The sequence below is a fragment of the Siphateles boraxobius genome, unplaced genomic scaffold, assembly GCF_051911475.1.
Source record: "Siphateles boraxobius isolate OS27281-9 unplaced genomic scaffold, OSU_SipBor_1 269, whole genome shotgun sequence".
NCBI classification, from domain to species: Eukaryota; Metazoa; Chordata; class Actinopteri; order Cypriniformes; family Leuciscidae; genus Siphateles; species Siphateles boraxobius.
Window position 1 is genome coordinate 815994 of NW_027508886.1, and position 18024 is coordinate 834017.

General features: G+C 42.1%; 10 non-coding genes across 10 annotated transcripts; all 10 read right to left on the reverse strand.

Moving 5' to 3' along the window:
• Positions 1-2117: 2117 nt before the first annotated feature.
• trnaq-cug (transfer RNA glutamine (anticodon CUG)) lies at positions 2118-2189 on the reverse strand. The gene has a single exon. It is a non-coding gene; the product is annotated as a tRNA-Gln (tRNA).
• Positions 2190-2343: 154 nt separating this feature from the next.
• Positions 2344-2415, reverse strand: trnaq-uug (transfer RNA glutamine (anticodon UUG)). Its single transcript has one exon. It is a non-coding gene; the product is annotated as a tRNA-Gln (tRNA).
• Positions 2416-2671: 256 nt separating this feature from the next.
• Positions 2672-2745, reverse strand: trnai-aau (transfer RNA isoleucine (anticodon AAU)). Its single transcript has one exon. It is a non-coding gene; the product is annotated as a tRNA-Ile (tRNA).
• Positions 2746-2833: 88 nt separating this feature from the next.
• On the reverse strand, positions 2834-2905 carry trnap-agg (transfer RNA proline (anticodon AGG)). Its single transcript has one exon. It is a non-coding gene; the product is annotated as a tRNA-Pro (tRNA).
• Positions 2906-11545: 8640 nt separating this feature from the next.
• trnaq-cug (transfer RNA glutamine (anticodon CUG)) lies at positions 11546-11617 on the reverse strand. Its single transcript has one exon. It is a non-coding gene; the product is annotated as a tRNA-Gln (tRNA).
• Positions 11618-13799: 2182 nt separating this feature from the next.
• On the reverse strand, positions 13800-13871 carry trnaq-cug (transfer RNA glutamine (anticodon CUG)). Its single transcript has one exon. It is a non-coding gene; the product is annotated as a tRNA-Gln (tRNA).
• A 654-nt stretch (positions 13872-14525) lies between these two features.
• trnaq-uug (transfer RNA glutamine (anticodon UUG)) lies at positions 14526-14597 on the reverse strand. The gene has a single exon. It is a non-coding gene; the product is annotated as a tRNA-Gln (tRNA).
• A 124-nt stretch (positions 14598-14721) lies between these two features.
• On the reverse strand, positions 14722-14794 carry trnaf-gaa (transfer RNA phenylalanine (anticodon GAA)). Its single transcript has one exon. It is a non-coding gene; the product is annotated as a tRNA-Phe (tRNA).
• A 255-nt stretch (positions 14795-15049) lies between these two features.
• On the reverse strand, positions 15050-15121 carry trnap-agg (transfer RNA proline (anticodon AGG)). Its single transcript has one exon. It is a non-coding gene; the product is annotated as a tRNA-Pro (tRNA).
• A 417-nt stretch (positions 15122-15538) lies between these two features.
• On the reverse strand, positions 15539-15610 carry trnaq-cug (transfer RNA glutamine (anticodon CUG)). The gene has a single exon. It is a non-coding gene; the product is annotated as a tRNA-Gln (tRNA).
• Between the last annotated feature and the right edge of the window lie 2414 nt (positions 15611-18024).

An 18024-nucleotide genomic window follows, 5' to 3' on the forward strand; every position in this document is an offset into this window, starting at 1 on the left:
ATTCAGACAGTTTCTTTGATAGACATTTGAATTAAAGTTCCTGTCATGATGGTAACTAATTTACTGCACTCAGCAGACCACCCAGAGTCCATAGCACCCAGTGCCATCCCATAATTCCACTGTCCACGAAGCCACTATTTGTCCAATAACCCACTATTTTTGAAAAGTACTAACCCCGGCCTTCATGCAATAAGCTGCAATCGGACATTATCCCACCTGCCATCGATTGAATGGGGATATTCAGACAGTTTCTTTGATAGACATTTGAATTAAAGTTCCTGTCATGATGGTAACTAATTTACTGCACTCAGCAGGCCACCCAGAGTCCATAGCACCCAGTGCCATCCCATAATTCCACTGTCCACGAAGCCACTATTTGTCCAATAACCCACATTTTTTTAAAAGTACTAACCCCGGCCTTCATGCAATAAGCTGCAATCGGACACAATCCCACCTGCCATCGATTGAATGGGGATATTTAGACAGTTTCTTTGATAGACATTTGAATTAAAGTTCCTGTCATGATGGTAACTATTTGACTGCACTCAGCAGGCCACCCAGAGTCCATAGCACCCAGTGCCATCCCATAATTCCACTGTCCACGAAGCCACTATTTGTCCAATAACCCACTATTTTTGAAAAGTACTAACCCCGGCCTTCATGCAATAAGCTGCAATCGGACACAATCCCACCTGCCATCGATTGAATGGGGATATTCAGACAGTTTCTTTGATAGAAATTTGAATTAAAGTTCCTGTCATGATGGTAACTAATTTACTGCACTCAGCAGGCCACCCAGAGTCCATAGCACCCCGTTGTTATTATAATATTGTTATTATTATAATTATAATAACATATAATTATGTTATTATTATAATATTATAATAATTAATGATTATTATTATTATGAGCTTAAGCATTATTGTTTTTTATACAACTGTGAATCACTTTGAATTTGCCTTGTGTACAAATTGTAAATAGTGTGATGATCTTATTAATAAGAAAATAAATAACACTTCTTGGTACAATCTTGCTGGTATCATGCCATGCTTAAATCGTTTTGTTTTGTTTAGCTTTTGTGGCAGAGATTACTAAGAAACACCAAATATAACATAAAGGCGTTTATGACAATTCATAATAATATGATCATCAAACAGATCTAAAACTTAAGATGGTATATCAAATCGTTTTGGTATATCTTTTATAACATAGTTGAGAATCATTTGTTGAAACAAAAAAACACTTTTTTTTGCCTATTCATGTCTTTTTAAATATGTATAACATAGTATTTAAAAAGATAACATAAATATGTATACTGGTGTATAACATAGTATAGTATAACATATATGAATTAAACTTTTTTTTTAAAGGTTTTAGTAAAAATCTTCTTTTGCTCAAAATAATGTAATGAATGACACAAAAAAATACTAAATTAACAAAAACAAAAAAATGGTTTAAGGAGGATATAGCTTAATTAGCGGTCGGCTAATAATCTTGACAGTAGTGGCATGTTTTTTACTGTATATCATGGTAAAGTTGCAGGTTCACATGTACAGAAGAAAACGTGTGCTATTACACGCTATCTAGCTTTATTGGCATGTTTAATTGTCTAAAAACAAACACTGTTTATGAATAAATAATGATCGATTATACAGTCGTGAAGAATAGACTTACCTGTTGCAAAGATTGCAAAGATGACGATAATAATAGTGGTCGCCGATTGGTCAAAAGTAAGCCACAGGAGCAGAGCCAGGAGAGAAAGGCGATTGGTCAAAAGTAAGCCACAGGAGAGAAACACAATTGGTCAAAAGTAAGCCACAGGAGAGAACGCGATTGGTCAAAAGTAAGCCACAGGAGAGAACGCGATTGGTCAAAAGTAAGCCACAGCAGAGAAACACGATTGGCTCACGTGGGCTTACTTTGGGCTTACTTTGGCTCAATCGGTAGGAAGCAGTAGGCGCAAGCGAGAGGTAGTGGGATCGATGCCTGCATTGTCCAGTGCTGTCCATCCTTTTTACGCCCCCCTTCAAGGGGCACTACCTAGATGAGCTCTTGCGGCTCAGTGCTGCCGAAAAAGTTTTTTCGAACGAGGTACTGCACACATTCCTGGCAAAAGCAGGTCCCACCGAGATTTGAACTCAGATCGCTGGATTCAGAGCCCAGAGTGCTAACCATTACACCATAGAACCTTGGCGTGTGTCAACTTTTCCCATGAGCACCAGAGATTTAAGTCATTGAGTCCAGAAGCACGTTAGCAAGGAGCAAATGAAGCCTCTGCTTTTTAAGCCCATGTTTCCCCAATTCCGACTCGGTTTTTCCCTCCCTTCCGCAAAGAACCTAAAAAGGTTCCACCGAGATTTGAACTTGGATCACTGGATTCAAAGCCCAGAGTGCTAACCATTACACCATGGAACCAACACACCCTGCTAGCTGGCTGTCTGAGAGGCAGATAGCGATGAGGCTAGGTGGAATCAGGTAGACTAAAAGAGGCGGACGTGGTTCCTCTGCTGAAACCCGGGATTGAACAAAGGACCTTCAGATCTTCAGTCAAACGGTCTCCCAACTGAGCTATTTCGGCCAGGTACTTGTATGGTTTAGCCAGCAGGGAAGTCTGGGAGACCGCCCGTCATTTTCGAGAAGAGCAGAGCGAAGGCCCCAGAGTGAAAATGAGTGGCCCATACGGGGATCGAACCCGCAACCTTGGCGTTATTAGCACTACGCTCTAACCAACTGAGCTAACCGGCCTCTCTCTCGCACATTTTATCCCCAATTTCTAAGAAATATCCTGGTTGCCCTAATCAGGCTGAAGAGATTAAAAGCAAAGCCTAATAATGGGCTCGTCCGGGATTTGAACCCGGGACCTCTCGCACCCTAAGCGAGAATCATACCCCTAGACCAACGAGCCGAAACATACATCCTCCCTGCGCAATTTTTTGATTAAATCTACAATTAAAAGGTAGCCAGTGCAAAGTTTCCAGCACAGAGGAAATGCGGCCTCTTTTTTTGTGGTCATTGGAAATCACGCTGCAGCACCTGCACACGAATAATGAGAAGCTTACTTACAGGAGCCTGGTCTGCAACACTGGACACAGTTGATGTTGCAGGAGCAGAGGCAGCACTTGGCTGGACAGAAGGCTGTGGAGGAGACTGCAGAGGAGGCTGAGCAGGGCGCAGAGGAGGACACTGCAGAGGAGGCTGGGCAGGGCGCAGAGGAGGAGACTGCAGAGGAGGCTGGGCAGGGCGCAGAGGAGGAGACTGCAGAGGAGGCTGGGCAGGGCGCTGCAGTCCTGTGTGTGGCTGTAGTGAGGATGGTCCTGGTGCAGAGGGACAGGGGTTAAAGGCCTTGCTGGAAAGATGGGAGTTGCTCTTTCCAGTGGACAGGAAGCTCTTCAGGCGACTGGGACACCTGGCCAGGGGTCCACGATGCTGGAGGAGCAGGATAAAGGGCAGGAGCATGGGCAGTAGCACGAGCCGGGGCAGGAGCAGGGCCTCTCGAGCCTGCAGTGGCTGGAGCGTAAAATAACACAACAAAATTATCTTATTGTTTTAGACTTTCACTGCATGACTTTCTCAGCTCTGCTGGACAGCTACTGCGATTACAAGGTTTACTGCAAAGCATGTATGATTAGTAGAGAGATGACATGATGATGTAAAGATGGAAGGAAGCAGTGAAAATCATCCTGTTTTTCATCCAAGCACCATTAGAAGAAATACAAGAAGAAAAAAAGATGGGATCAGCCAAGTGTGAAGCGAAGCAGACCAAACACTACAACAGCCACTTATTCCAAGGGGAGTGGGGGAAGTGTGAGATGACAAGAATGAGCTTTAGTCAGTGATTACGATAAAAAATGAAATAAAACCTTTTACATACACCTTTAAATTATCTTTTTTCCTTTGAGGATGTTCACTCAAAGAGTGAATGTAGATTGACATCTGAGAAGTGCCATTCCTCTGTGTTGTGAAATAAAATAATATGTCATTTAAAAAATACTGTTTTGTTTTATTTGTAATTGTTTGTAAAATATTGTTTAAGATTTACATACCTTGAGGAAGTTGTTCCTCAGCTTGCGAGGCTACAGTTGCCATCTCCAGGTCATCTTCCTCCTCAAAAAAATCCGTAGCAGCAGAGTCTGTAAAATAACATAAAACACTAAGCACATGTCACCAACACACTTGTATGCGTTAAGTGATACTCACCACATGTAAAGAGCTGTCTCCGGACTGCGGACTCAGACACAGGTGGTACACGTGGTCCTGCAGCTGTTGAACACGTATTTTCGTTAGACATATATACTGCATAATATATACTGTAATTATTTTAAAGCTTGCAAATCACTTACAGGGTTTGGCTGGAGACAAAATCTTTTGTGCCAGCTGTGAAGCAAATAAATGCTTCCCCCGTGCCAACAGGGCCTTCACATTGGTCGCCAGCAGTGGCCTGTTCTTAGTGGCAGTAGGTGGAGGAGGAACAGACACAGTGGCAGTGGGCACAGCAGCAGTGAGGACAGATGCAGTGGGCACAGTGGTGGTGGGCACGTGGGCTGGAGCCTGCCTCTTCAGCACGTGTGCTTTGAAAAGGGCCATATTGGTGTTAGGCCTGGCCTTTGCCTTCTTCAGGTAGGTGATGAGAGCCTGGGCCTCCTTGCTTGGGTCCTCATACACCTCCTTCATTGACCTACCCTTAAAATCCCCAAACTCCACCATCAGACATCCAGAGTCTCCTGTCCTATGGGCCTCCTGCAGCATGGCCTGTTTTTTCTGATACAGCTCCACAGCCTCGCCTACTTCCCTGATCTGCGAGGTGTATCTGAAGAACAGGTGTTTGTTGTCCGACAGCGGGTTGTCCCTCTCCTCCTCCCCCAAAATGCTGCTGACCAGATAGCAAGCATACCCCAGTGAGTTCTCCAGCAGCCACAGGAACCTCTGACCCTGGTGTTTCCCAAACTGGATCTTGCAGTGAGCCAGAACCAAGAACTGGTCTCCAGGATTCCCTCCATTCTGCCTCACAAAGGCAGTGGCCTCAGCCAGGACCTCCTCCTTACACCTGGCCCTCCCTGCCAACACGAAGGAGTCGACCCTCAGAGGTTCTTCGTAAAACCGGGTATGCATACATAATCTGAAAGGACACAGGCATAAACAGAACGTTACATAGCTGTCATATTCCAACTGAAAGTATTTTACTACAGCATTTCTTTTTTATGTAATTAATTATTATAATATTATAATAATTAATGATTATTATTGAGCATAAGCATTATTGTTTTTATACAACTGTGACTCACTTTGAATTGCCTTGTGTACAAATTGTAAATAGTGTGATGAACTTATTAATAAGAAAATAAATAACACTTCTTGGTACAATCTTGCTGGTATCATGCCATGCTTAAATCGTTTTGTTTTGTTTAGCTTTTGTGGCAGAGATTACTAAGAAACACCAAATATAACATAAAGGCGTTTATGACAATTCATAATAATATGATCATCAAACAGATCTAAAACTTAAAATGGTATATCAAATCGTTTTGGTATATCTTTTATAACATAGTTGAGAATCATTTGTTGAAACAAAAAAACACTTGTTTTTGCCTATTCATGTCTTTTTAAATATGTATAACATAGTATTTAAAAAGATAACATAAATATGTATACTGGTGTATAACATAGTATAGTATAACATATATGAATTAAACTTTTTTTTTTAAAGGTTTTAGTAAAAATCTTCTTGTGGTCAAAATAATGTAATGAATGACACAAAAAAATACTAAATTAACAACAACAAAAAAATGGTTTAAGGAGGATATAGCTTAATTAGCGGTCGGCTAATTATCTTGACAGTAGTGGCATGTTTTTTTACTGTATATCATGGTATAGTTGCAGGTTCACATGTACAGAAGAAAACGTGTGCTATTACACGCTAGCTAGCTTTATTGGCATGTTTAATTGTCTAAAAACAAACACTGTTTATGAATAAATAATGATCGATTATACAGTCGTGAAGAATAGACTTACCTGTTGCAAGGTGGCGATAATTACTACTGATGACGACTACTTCCTGCTCAGCTACTGTTCGGACGCTCTCGCTTACTGCTCCGCTTATATCGCTTTTATATTTCTATATTTTATCTCCTTTTATCACCTAATTTTAACTTCAGCAAATCAGCACAGTGCTCAAACTCTTGGATTACTACAAAAAAAAGCAGAATTATTTTATTCGACCAGCCTCCCACTGAAAGCTTACATTCCGGGGAAGAGAAAACACAACTGCCTACATTCATAAGGATAAGAAAATGCCTCTTCTGGAATCTACTTGCTGCTCCAACTGCCACAGATTTTTACAAAGGATTGCAATTCTTGAAACAAAGTTAATTGCGGGACCACCAAACCAGACGGAACACACAACAGAGCTTCGTCATGGACGTCCTCAGCATACAGCCGGTGAGTCCCATGAATCTAGTGCTTCTCGACAGGCCATACTGAGTGAAGAGAAACAAGCCGATCGTTTTACTAATCGATGGCACAAACAGGGTGCGAGACCCAAAGGCACTCGAGACATCAGATTGTCATGAGCATCACATATTACTGCAGTAGCATCCTCTACCCCAGATACGGCTCTGACAAGGACTGCAAACACTGGTCTCCTACCACCGCCTATACATCTTGAGAACAGATTTGAAGTATTAATGAATGAGGAATCCCCAAATTTGATGAATGTGATCGCACACAGACAGAATCAGCCAGTAGCTAACACTGATGCTAACTGGGGCTCAAGGTCGAGCAGACAGCGGCACTCAGCTCACAGTGCAGCCGAGCCCAGGACTCTGATAGTGGGCGACTCCGTAATCAGAAACATTAATAGCAGGGATACAACAACGTGCTGCCTTCCACAAGCAACAACTTCTGATGTAAACAGGGAACTTCAGAACATTCTGATGAAACATAAGACTGCAAATCGACTCATCATTCATGTGGGGAAGAATGATATTCATAAAGAGCAGTCGGAACTTCTTAAAAAGGATTTCAATGAACTTTTTGAAACACTTAAAAGACTGAAAGTTCAAACATTCATCAGTGGACCACTCCCAGCAAGAGGAACAAACAGGTTTTCACGGTTGCTTGGGCTTAATACATGGCTGCAAAAAACCTGCAATATAAAAGGAGTGAACTTTACTGACAACTTCAATCTTTTCTGGAGTCAGAGGCAACTGTTTCAACAGGATGGCCACCACCCAAACAAACTTGGTTCAAGAGTGCTAAAGGACAATATCTACTTCTCCCTCCGTCATCCTTCTGCAATGTGTGCCAATCCACTCAACCTGAATGGCACACACACACCTGGATACAGTATGAATGACCACAGGATTTCACTTCAGCACCTGAATGGACATGCGGTTGACACATCACACAAGGACAGTGATAACACCACTCAGCCACAACAACCTCTATTCACGGACACAATCTCAGCTGAGCCCTGCCCACAGAGCTCAACACAGACAGACTGTGACATACCAGCACTGCTCCAAGATACAGCACCCATAGACGACTTTCTGGAAAACAGCCAGGGAAACCAGGACAGCATATTACAGCCTCCAATAACACCAGAGCAAAAATCCCTCTCACCGGAAACATTATCACTCTCTCCAGCATCTCCACTTCTGTGCTTCTCAGAGAAAATGGAACAACTGGTGCATGCTGGAACTAGACTATCCCACTCTTTTGCTGCGAGCCCCCAGATACCAACCAAAAAACTTCAGGCCCCACAACCACCAAAGCCTGCGGGCCCAGCTCGCCCTCCCCCTCCTCCTGTGAGAGCTCTTCGGCCTCTGCCACAGCGCCAGGGCCCACACCCTCCTCCAGCGGCTCGAGGTGAACCAAAAACAACTGATACCAGCTCTCAGTGATATGTGTCGGGTGCCCGCTATGATAACAATAACTTTCTCAAATGTTTACAGAACAAGCGGGAACCCAGTGTGCCTGTATCTTTTTCTATTGCTGTTCGATTACATGATAGAAAGTCTAAGGCCTTCAAAAGCCGTACAGCAAACCCATCTAATATGGTGCTTATTACACGACATACCAAGATTGCTGTGGGGACAAAAAGTAAGACTGTAAAGTTAGCACTTTTAAACATCCGCTCACTTAAAAATAAATCACTTTTAGTCAACGACTTAATAACCACATACAACCTGGATTTTATGTTGCTAAATGAAACTTGGCTAGAAGAAAGTTGCAGTGCAACAGTCCTCAATGAAACAGCCCCTCCTAACTTTACTTTTATGAGTGTCTGCAGAGCTGTCAGAAGAGGCGGAGGTTTAGCTGCTCTTTATAAAGATGTCTATCAATGTAAGCAAATATCATTTGGGAATTACCCGTCTTTCGAGTATCTCGGTATTGTGTTAAAAGGTGCTCCACGCATTTTACTTATCATTGTTTACAGGCCTCCAAAATACTCTCCAGCTTTTGCTGAGAACTTAACAGAACTGTTATCAACAATTTCCTCAGAGTTTGACTGCTTTGCCATTGCTGGAGATTTTAACATTCACATAGATAATGCAGAAAACAATATGGCAAAAGAAATCAAAACTGTTTTAAAAACTTTTGATCTGACTCAGCATGTACATGGACCCACACATAATCCTGGACACACTCTAGATTTACTTATCAGTAAGGGTCTAAACATTTCATCAATTGTTATTAAGGATGTAGCACTGTCTGATCATTTTTGTGTTTTCTTTGATATATTGATCTCTCCTGCCATTGAAGCTAGATCTGTGTCTGTCAAGAAGAGATGCTTAAATGAGAACACTAGTGTACTATTTATGAAGGCTATATCTTTAACACCAAGCATATCTGCTGACTGTTGATTTTCTCCTTGATTCGTTTAACTCAAAAGTTAAGAGTGTAATTGATGATATTGCTCCTGTGAAAGTCAGGAAGAAGAGTGGCAGACAAAAAGCACCTTGGAGAAACTCAACAGCAGTGCAAAATATGAAAAGACAATGCAGAAAAGCAGAGCGCATGTGGCGGAAGACAAAATTTGTAGTCCATTATAACATCTACAAAGACAGCATCCATGCTTTCAATAAGGAACTAAGCAAAGCTAGACAGACTTTTTTCTCGCATATTATAAACAGCAATATAAACAACACGCGCACTCTTTTTGCTACTATAGAGAGACTGACAACCCCCCCAAGCCAGATTCCCAGTGAAATGCTCTCAGTGAGAAAGTGCAGTGAGTTTACTTCTTTCTTCTCTGAGAAAATCAATAATATCAGAAAGGTGATCAGCTCATCCTTGAGTTGCGCTGGGGTCAGGCAGATCAGACAACAGCACGAGAAAGTAGCCACTATGTCTGATTTCGAAGAAATTGATGGCAAAATTTTGGAAGAAACCGTACAGCAACTAAAAACATCAACCTGCGCCCTTGACGCACTTCCCAGATCTTCTTTCAAAAATGTGTTACACAGCTTAGAAGCAGATCTCCTGGAAGTGGTAAATGCCTCACTTCTCTCTGGGAGTTTTCCGACCTCCCTGAAAACTGCTGTCGTCAAGCCCCTCCTGAAAAAGAGCAATCTGGATAAGACCATATTAAACAACTATAGACCGATATCAAATCTTCCTTTCATAGGCAAGATCATTGAAAAAGTTGTCTTCAATCAGCTGATCAAATTCTTAAGCTCGAATGGATACTTTGACCATTTTCAATCTGGTTTCCGACCGCACCACAGTACAGAGGCCGCGCTCATAAAGATAATAAATGATATTCGCTTAAATACTGATACAGGCAAATTATCAGTGCTGGTACTACTCAACCTCAGTGCTGCATTTGACACTGTCGATCACAAAATACTTCTTGACAGGCTGGAAAACTGGGTCTGGCTTTCTGGGATAGTCCTAAAATGGTTCAGGTCATACTTAGGAGGCAGAGGTTATTATGTGAGTATAGGAGATTATAAGTCTGAGTGGACATCCATGACATGCGGAGTACCTCAAGGCTGAATTATTGCGCCACTCCTATTCAACCTGTACATGCTCCCAATGAGCCAAATAATGAGAAAGAACCAAATCGCTTACCATAGCTATGCAGACGACACACAGCTCTACGTATCCCTATCGCCTAACGATTACAGCCCCATTGACTCCCTTTGCCAATGCATTGATGAAGTAAACAATTGGATGTGCCAAAACTTTCTTCAGTTAAACAAAGACAAAACTGAAGTCATTGCATTTGGAAACAAAGATGAAGTTCTCAAGGTGAACGCATACCTTCAGTCTAGGGGTCAAACAACTAAAAATCAAGTCAGGAATCTGGGTGTGTCTCTAGAGTCAGACCTTAGTTTCAGTAGTCATGTCAAAGCAATAACTAAATCAGCATATTATCACCTGAAAAATATTGCAAGATTTAGATGCTTTGTTTCCAGTCAAGACTTAGAAAAACTTGTGCATGCTTTCATCACCAGTAGGGTGGATTATTGTAATGGACTTCTCACTGGCCTTCCCAAAAAGACCATAAGACAGTTGCAGCTCATACAGAACGCTGCTGCTAGGATTCTGAGCAGAACCAGAAAATATGAACACATCACACCAGTCCTCAGGTCTTTACACTGGCTGCCAGTTACATTTAGGATTGATTTTAAAGTATTATTACTGGTATATAAATCATTCAATGGGCTAGGACCTCAATACATTGCAGATATGCTCAGTGAATATAAACCCAACAGATCACTCAGATCATTAGGATCACATCGGCTAGAAATACCAAGGGTTCACTCTAAGCATGGCGAGTCTGCTTTTAGCTACTATGCCAGCCGCAGCTGGAACCAGCTTCCAGAAGAGATCAGATGTGCTCCTACAGTAGTCACATTCAAATCCAGACTCAAAACACATCTGTTTAACTGTGCATTTACTGAATGAGCACTGTGCCACTGTTCGTCCGACTGTTTGCACTGTATTTTATTTTATGTTTTAATTATTCTGATTTCATTTGATTATTTCTGTATTTTATCTTTTATTCCAAACTGTTTTAATTATTCTGATTTCTTTTGATTATTTTAATTTCTTCTATGTAAAGCACTTTGAATTACCATTGTGTATGAAATGTGCTATATAAATAAACTTGCCTTGCCTTGCCTAATAATAGCGGTCGCCGATTGGTCAAAAGTAAGCCACAGGAGCAGAGCCAGGAGAGAAACGCGATTGGTCAAAAGTAAGCCACAGGAGAGAAAGGCGATTGGTCAAAAGTAAGCCACAGGAGAGAAACACGATTGGTCAAAAGTAAGCCACAGGAGAGAACGCGATTGGTCAAAAGTAAGCCACAGCAGAGAAACACGATTGGCTCACGTGGGCTTACTTTGGGCTTACTTTGGCTCAATCGGTAGGAAGCAGTAGGCGCAAGTGAGAGGTAGTGGGATCGATGGCTGCATTCTCCAGTGCTGTCCATCCTTTTTACGCCCCCCTTCAAGGGGCACTACCTAGATGAGCTCTTGCGGCTCAGTGCTGCCGAAAATGTTTTTTCGAACGAGGTACTGCACACATTCCTGGCAAAAGCAGGTCCCACCGAGATTTGAACTCAGATCGCTGGATTCAGAGCCCAGAGTGCTAACCATTACACCATGGAACCTTGGCGTGTGTCAACTTTTCCCATGAGCAGCAGAGATTTAACTCATTGAGTCCAGAAGCACGATAGCAAGGATTTAAGTCATTGAGTCCAGAAGCACGATAGCAAGGAGCAAATGAAGCCTTTGCTTTTTAAGCCCATGTTTCCCCAATTCATAGGAGCAGGGGCAGTAGCACGAGCCGGGGCAGGAGCAGGGCCTCTCGAGCCTGCAGTGGCTGGAGAAAAAAGAAAAAAACTTACCCACTTAGAGGGTTTGGCTGGAGACAAAATCTTTTGTGCCAGCTGTGAAGCAAATAAATGCTTCCCCCACGCCAACAGGGCCTTCACATTGGTCGCCAGCAGTGGCCTGTTCTTAGTGGCAGTAGGTGGAGGAGGAACAGACACAGTGGCAGTGGGCACAGCAGCAGTGAGGACAGATGCAGTGGGCACAGTAGTGGTGGGCACGTGGGCTAGAGCCTGCCTCTTCAGCACGTATGCTTTGAAAAGGGCCATATTGGTGTTAGGCCTGGCCTTTGCCTTCTTCAGGTAGGTGATGAGAGCCTGGGCCTCCTTGCTTGGGTCCTCATACACCTCCTTCATTGACCTACCCTTAGAATCCCGAAACTCCACCATCAGACATCCAGAGTCTCCTGTCCTCTGGGCCTCCTGCAGCATGGCCTGTTTTTTTCTGATACACCTCTACAGCCTCGCCTACCTCCCTGATCTGCGAGGTGTATCTGAGGAACAGGTGTTTGTTGTCCGACAGCGGGTTGTCCCTCTCCTCCTCCCCCAAAATGCTGCTGACCAGATAGCAGGCATACCAAAGTGAGTTCTCCAGCAGCCACAGGAACCTCTGACCCTGGTGTTTCCCAAACTGGATCTTGCAGTGAGCCAGAACCAGGAACTGGTCTCCAGGATTCCCTCCATTCTGCCTCAAAAAGGCAGTGGCCTCAGCCAGGACCTCCTCCTTACACCTGGCCCTCCCTGCCAACACGATCTTCCTCCTATTGGCCTCCTCAGTTGGCCCCATAAGGAGTCGACCCTTCTTCGTAAAACCGGGTATGCATACATAATCTGAAAGGACACAGGCATAAACAGAACGTTACATAGCTGTCATATTCCAACTGAAAGTATTTTACTACAGCATTTGTTTTTTATGTAATTAATTATTATAATATTATAATAATTAATGAATATTATTATTATTATTATGAGCATAAGCATTATTGTTTTTTATACAACTGTGAATCACATTGAATTGCCTTGTGTACAAATTGTAAATAGTGTGATGAACTTATTAATAAGAAAATAAATAACACTTCTTGGTACAATCTTGCTGGTATCATACCATGCTTAAATCGTTTTGTTTTGTTTAGCTTTTGTGGCAGAGATTACTAAGAAACACCAAATATAACACAAGGCGTTTATATATATGAATTAAACTTTTTTTTTTAAAAGGTTTTAGTAAAAATCTTCTTGTGCTCAAAATAATGTAATGAATGACACAAAAAAATACTAAATTAACAACAACAAAAAAATGGTTTAAGGAGGATATAGCTTAATTAGCGGTCGGCTAATTATCTTGACAGTAGTGGCATGTTTTTTACTGTATATCATGGTAAAGTTGCAGGTTCTCATGTACAGAAGAAAACGTGTGCTATTACACGCTAGCTAGCTTTATTGGCATGTTTAATTGTCTAAAAACAAACACTGTTTATGAATAAATAATGATCGATTATACAGTCGTGAAGAATAGACTTACCTGTTGCAAAGATTGCAAAGATGACGATAATAATAGCGGTCGCCGATTGGTCAAAAGTAAGCCACAGGAGCAGAGCCAGGAGAGAAACGCGATTGGTCAAAAGTAAGCCACAGGAGAGAAAGGCGATTGGTCAAAAGTAAGCCACAGGAGAGAAACACGATTGGTCAAAAGTAAGCCACAGGAGAGAACGCGATTGGTCAAAAGTAAGCCACAGCAGAGAAACACGATTGGCTCACGTGGGTTTACTTTGGGCTTACTTTGGCTCAATCGGTAGGAAGCAGTAGGCGCAAGCGAGAGGTAGTGGGATCGATGCCTGCATTCTCCAGTGCTGTCCATCCTTTTTACGCCCCCCTTCAAGGGGCACTACCTAGATGAGCTCTTGCGGCTCAGTGCTGCCGAAAAAGTATTTTCGAACGAGGTACTGCACACATTCCTGGCAAAAGCAGGTCCCACCGAGACTTGAACTCGGATCGCTGGATTCAGAGCCCAGAGTGCTAACCATTACACCATGGAACCTTGGCGTGTGTCAACTTTTCCCATGAGCAGCAGAGATTTAAGTCATTGAGTCCAGAAGCACGATAGCAAGGATTTAAGACATTGAGTCCAGAAGCACGATAGCAAGGAGCAAATGAAGCCTTTGCTTTTTAAGCCCATGTTTCCCCAATTCCGACTCGGTTTGAGAGTGCCAATTTCACCGCCACGTCAGCAGTTGCGCATCACCTCTGTTTTTTCCCTCCCTTCCGCAAAGAACCTAAAAAGGTTCCACCGAGATTTGAACTCAGATCGCTGGATTCAAAGCGCAATTTTTTGATTAAATCTACAATTAAAAGGTAGCCAGTGCAAAGTTGCCAGCACAGAGGAAATGCGGCCTGTTTTTTTGTGGTCATTGGAAATCACGCTGCAGCACCTGCACACGTGCTAGGGATCGCGCCTCGTCTTTGTCTTTGAGAGCGATGGACACCTCCTCTCCATCATCGAGGGGAATTAGCTCAAATGGTAGAGCGCTCGCTTAGCATGCGAGAGGTAGTGGGATCGATGCCTGCACTCTCCAGTGCTGTCCATCCTTATTACGCCCCCCCTTCAAGGGGCACTACCTAGATGAGCTCTTGCGGCTCAGTGCTGCCGAAAATGTTTTTTCGAACGAGGTACTGCACACATCCTGGCAAATGCAGGTCCCACCGAGATTTGAACTCGGATCGCTGGATTCAAAGCCCAGAGTGCTAACCATTACACCATGGAACAAACACACCCTGATAGCTGGCTGTATGAGAGGCAGATAGCGATGAGGCTAGGTGTAATCAGGTAGATACGAGCTGCCGTTTGGTCAATGGACCGTCACGACTAAGAGAGGCGGACGTGGTTCCTCTGCCGGAACCTGGGATTGAACCAGGGACCTTTAGATCTTCAGTCTAACGCTCTCCCAACTGAGCTATTTCGGCCAGGTACTTGTGCGGTTTAGCCAGCAGCCATGTATGGGAGACCGCCAGTCATTTTCGAGAAGAGCAGAGCGAAGGTCCCAGAGAGAAAATTAGTTGCCCGTACGGGGATCGAACCCTTGACCTTGGCACTATTAGCACCACGCTCTAACCAACTGAGCTAACCGGCCTCTCTCAGGCTCATTTTATCCCCAATTTATCAGAAATATCCTGGTTGCCCTAATCAGGCTGAAGAGATTAAAAGCAAAGCCTGATAATGGGCTCGTCCGGGATTTGAACCCGGGACCTCTCGCACCCTAAGCGAGAATCATACCCCTAGACCAACGAGCCGAAACATACGTCCTCCCTGCTGCTGCCGTGCCGAAAACATTTCAGCTTGCATGGCTTAAAGCGCAATATTTTGATTAAATCTACAATTAAAAGGTAGCCAGTGCAAAGTTGCCAGCACAGAGGAAATGCGGCCTCTTTTTTGTGGTCATTGGAAATCACGCTGCAGCACCTGCACACGTGCTAGGGATCGCGCCTCGTCTTTGTCTTTGAGAGCGATGGACACCTCAGGAATTAGATCAAATGGTAGAGCGCTCGCTTAGCATGCGAGAGGTAGCGGGATCGATGCCTGCATTCGCCAGTGCTGTCCATCCTTTTTACGCCCCCCTTCAAGGGGCACTACCTAGATGAGCTCTTGCGGCTCAGTGCTGCCGAAAAAGTTTTTTCGAACGAGGTACTGCACACATTCCTGGCAAAAGCAGGTCCCACCGAGATTTGAACTCGGATCGCTGGATTCAGAGCCCAGAGTGCTAACCATTACACCATGGAACCTTGGCGTGTGTCAACTTTTCCCATAAGCAGCGGAGATTTAAGTCATTGAGTCCAAAAGCACGATAGCAAGGAGCAAATGAAGCCTTTGCTTTTTAAGCCCATGGCTGCGTTCCAAACCGCATACTCAATGAGTAGGTACTTAATTTCAATGAGTACTTACTTAACGAGCGCTAAAAGAGTAGGTACTTTATAGCCAAATCTCGTTGAGTATGAATGCGATCCGGATTCCGGACATCATCCGCCATGTTGACGTTATCATGTGACTTACGACACGTTATCACAAGCGCAACAACTTAAAAGATGAACGACACGTTTAATTCATCTATCTGTAAATATCTTGATATTGATGAAACTTGCTCATTTTGTGGTATTGTTGAAGAAACAGCTGCCAATTTATTTTGTGAATACATTTAGGGTTGATTTAAGTTGTTATATTTTAAACCCTTCTAATGTGACCCACAGTTCTTTATAACGATTTTTTAAGAAACCCCAAAATCGTTATCTCTTGAATATGTTGTTAATTTTTTTATTTTATACCCAAAAAGTTTCTCCTTCAAGTTTTCCTCTTTTCTTGATGAATTTACCTCTCGTTTCATCCCTCAGACAATAACAACAAAACTATTTTTTAATGTATTATGAAGAACTATTTATATTTAAAGATATTTAGCCTTGTTATTGTTCTTTTTTCCTGTGTATAAATATCATATTATGATGTACACAAACCAATGATCTTTATGTTTTCTGTTTTGTCATTATGATTGTTCATTGTTAGATACAACTAGTATCTTTCCATGATCTTTATGTAATAAGTTTATAAGTTTAAATTATATGAGCGACAGGTGCACTAACACTTCATAACATCAGTAACTCGACAGCACAACCTAGAACAGTTTTCCTCTGCGTTTACTGTCTGCAGTGCACAAGGAGACGGGCCGCTGCTCGAAGATCTCCTTTGGAGAAACTGTTGACTTTATACTCGAAAAATGCAAGTATCGCTCATAAAAAATTAATATTACATCAGAATGAATTGCATTGTTAGCCCACCCCAAAACTTAAACAAAATAATATTAAATGCTGACCATTACTTAATTATATTACTTTTTTTTATATACTAAAAATGATATAATTTAATAAAACAAGCAAAATGTAATTTGTTTTGTAATATGAGTTATGCTTAGAGCCTCTTCTTAATATTATTAACTCGTCTTTATTTTTAGGTCATGTTCCAAAAATATTCAAGCTGGCAGTAATAAAACCTCTCATTAAGAAACCGCAATTAGATCCAAATAACTTAGCAAATTACAGACCCATCTCAAATCTTCCATTTATGTCTAAAATACTAGAAAAAATTGTGTCCACTCAATTGTGCTCTTTCTTACAAGAAAATGATATCTATGAAAAATTCCAGTCGGGATTCAGACCGCATCATAGCACAGAAACTGTGCTAGTTAAAATTACAAATGATTTACTTTTAGCTTCTGTCCAAGGCTGTATCTCAATACTAGTTCTACTCGATCTTAGTGCTGCGTTCGATACTATCGATCATAAAATACTCTTGGATCGACTACAAAACTACACTGGTGTTCAGGGACAGGCATTAAGCTGGTTTAGATCGTACTTATCAGACCGTTACCATTTTGTCTGTTTAAATGGGGAAAAATCAAAGATAACGTCAGTAGACTATGGAGTGCCGCAAGGATCGGTGTTAGGCCCTCTGCTATTCTCAATATATATGCTGCCACTTGGTAATATTATAAGAAAACATGGAATTAATTTCCACTGTTATGCTGATGACACTCAATTATATATCTCATCACGACCAGATGAAAACACTAACTTATCTAAATTGACAGAGTGTCTAAATGATATAAAATGCTTGATGACGTGTAATTTCCTGCTATTAAATTCAGATAAAACGGAGGTACTACTTATTGGTCCAAAAAACTACCCACAAAATCCCTTACAATACAACTTTAATTTAGAAGGATGTCCTGTTACTTTATCCACTACAGTAAAAGACCTGGGTGTTATACTAGACCGCAACTTGACTTTCGAAAATCATATTTCATATATTATAAGAACAGCCTTTTTCCACCTTAGAAACATTGCTAAGCTACGCAACATGCTATCTGTTTCTGATGCAGAAAAGTTAGTTCATGCATTCATGACCTCGAGACTAGATTACTGTAATGCTTTATTAGCTGGCTGTCCTGCATCCTCAATCAACAAGCTACAGTTAGTGCAAAATGCAGCTGCTAGAGTTCTTACTAGATCAAGAAAATATGATCATATAACACCTATTTTATCATCTCTACACTGGTTACCTATTAAGTTACGTATCAATTACAAAGTATTCCTACTGACCTATAAAGCCCTAAATGGTTTAGCTCCTGTGTATTTAACAGACCTTCTAT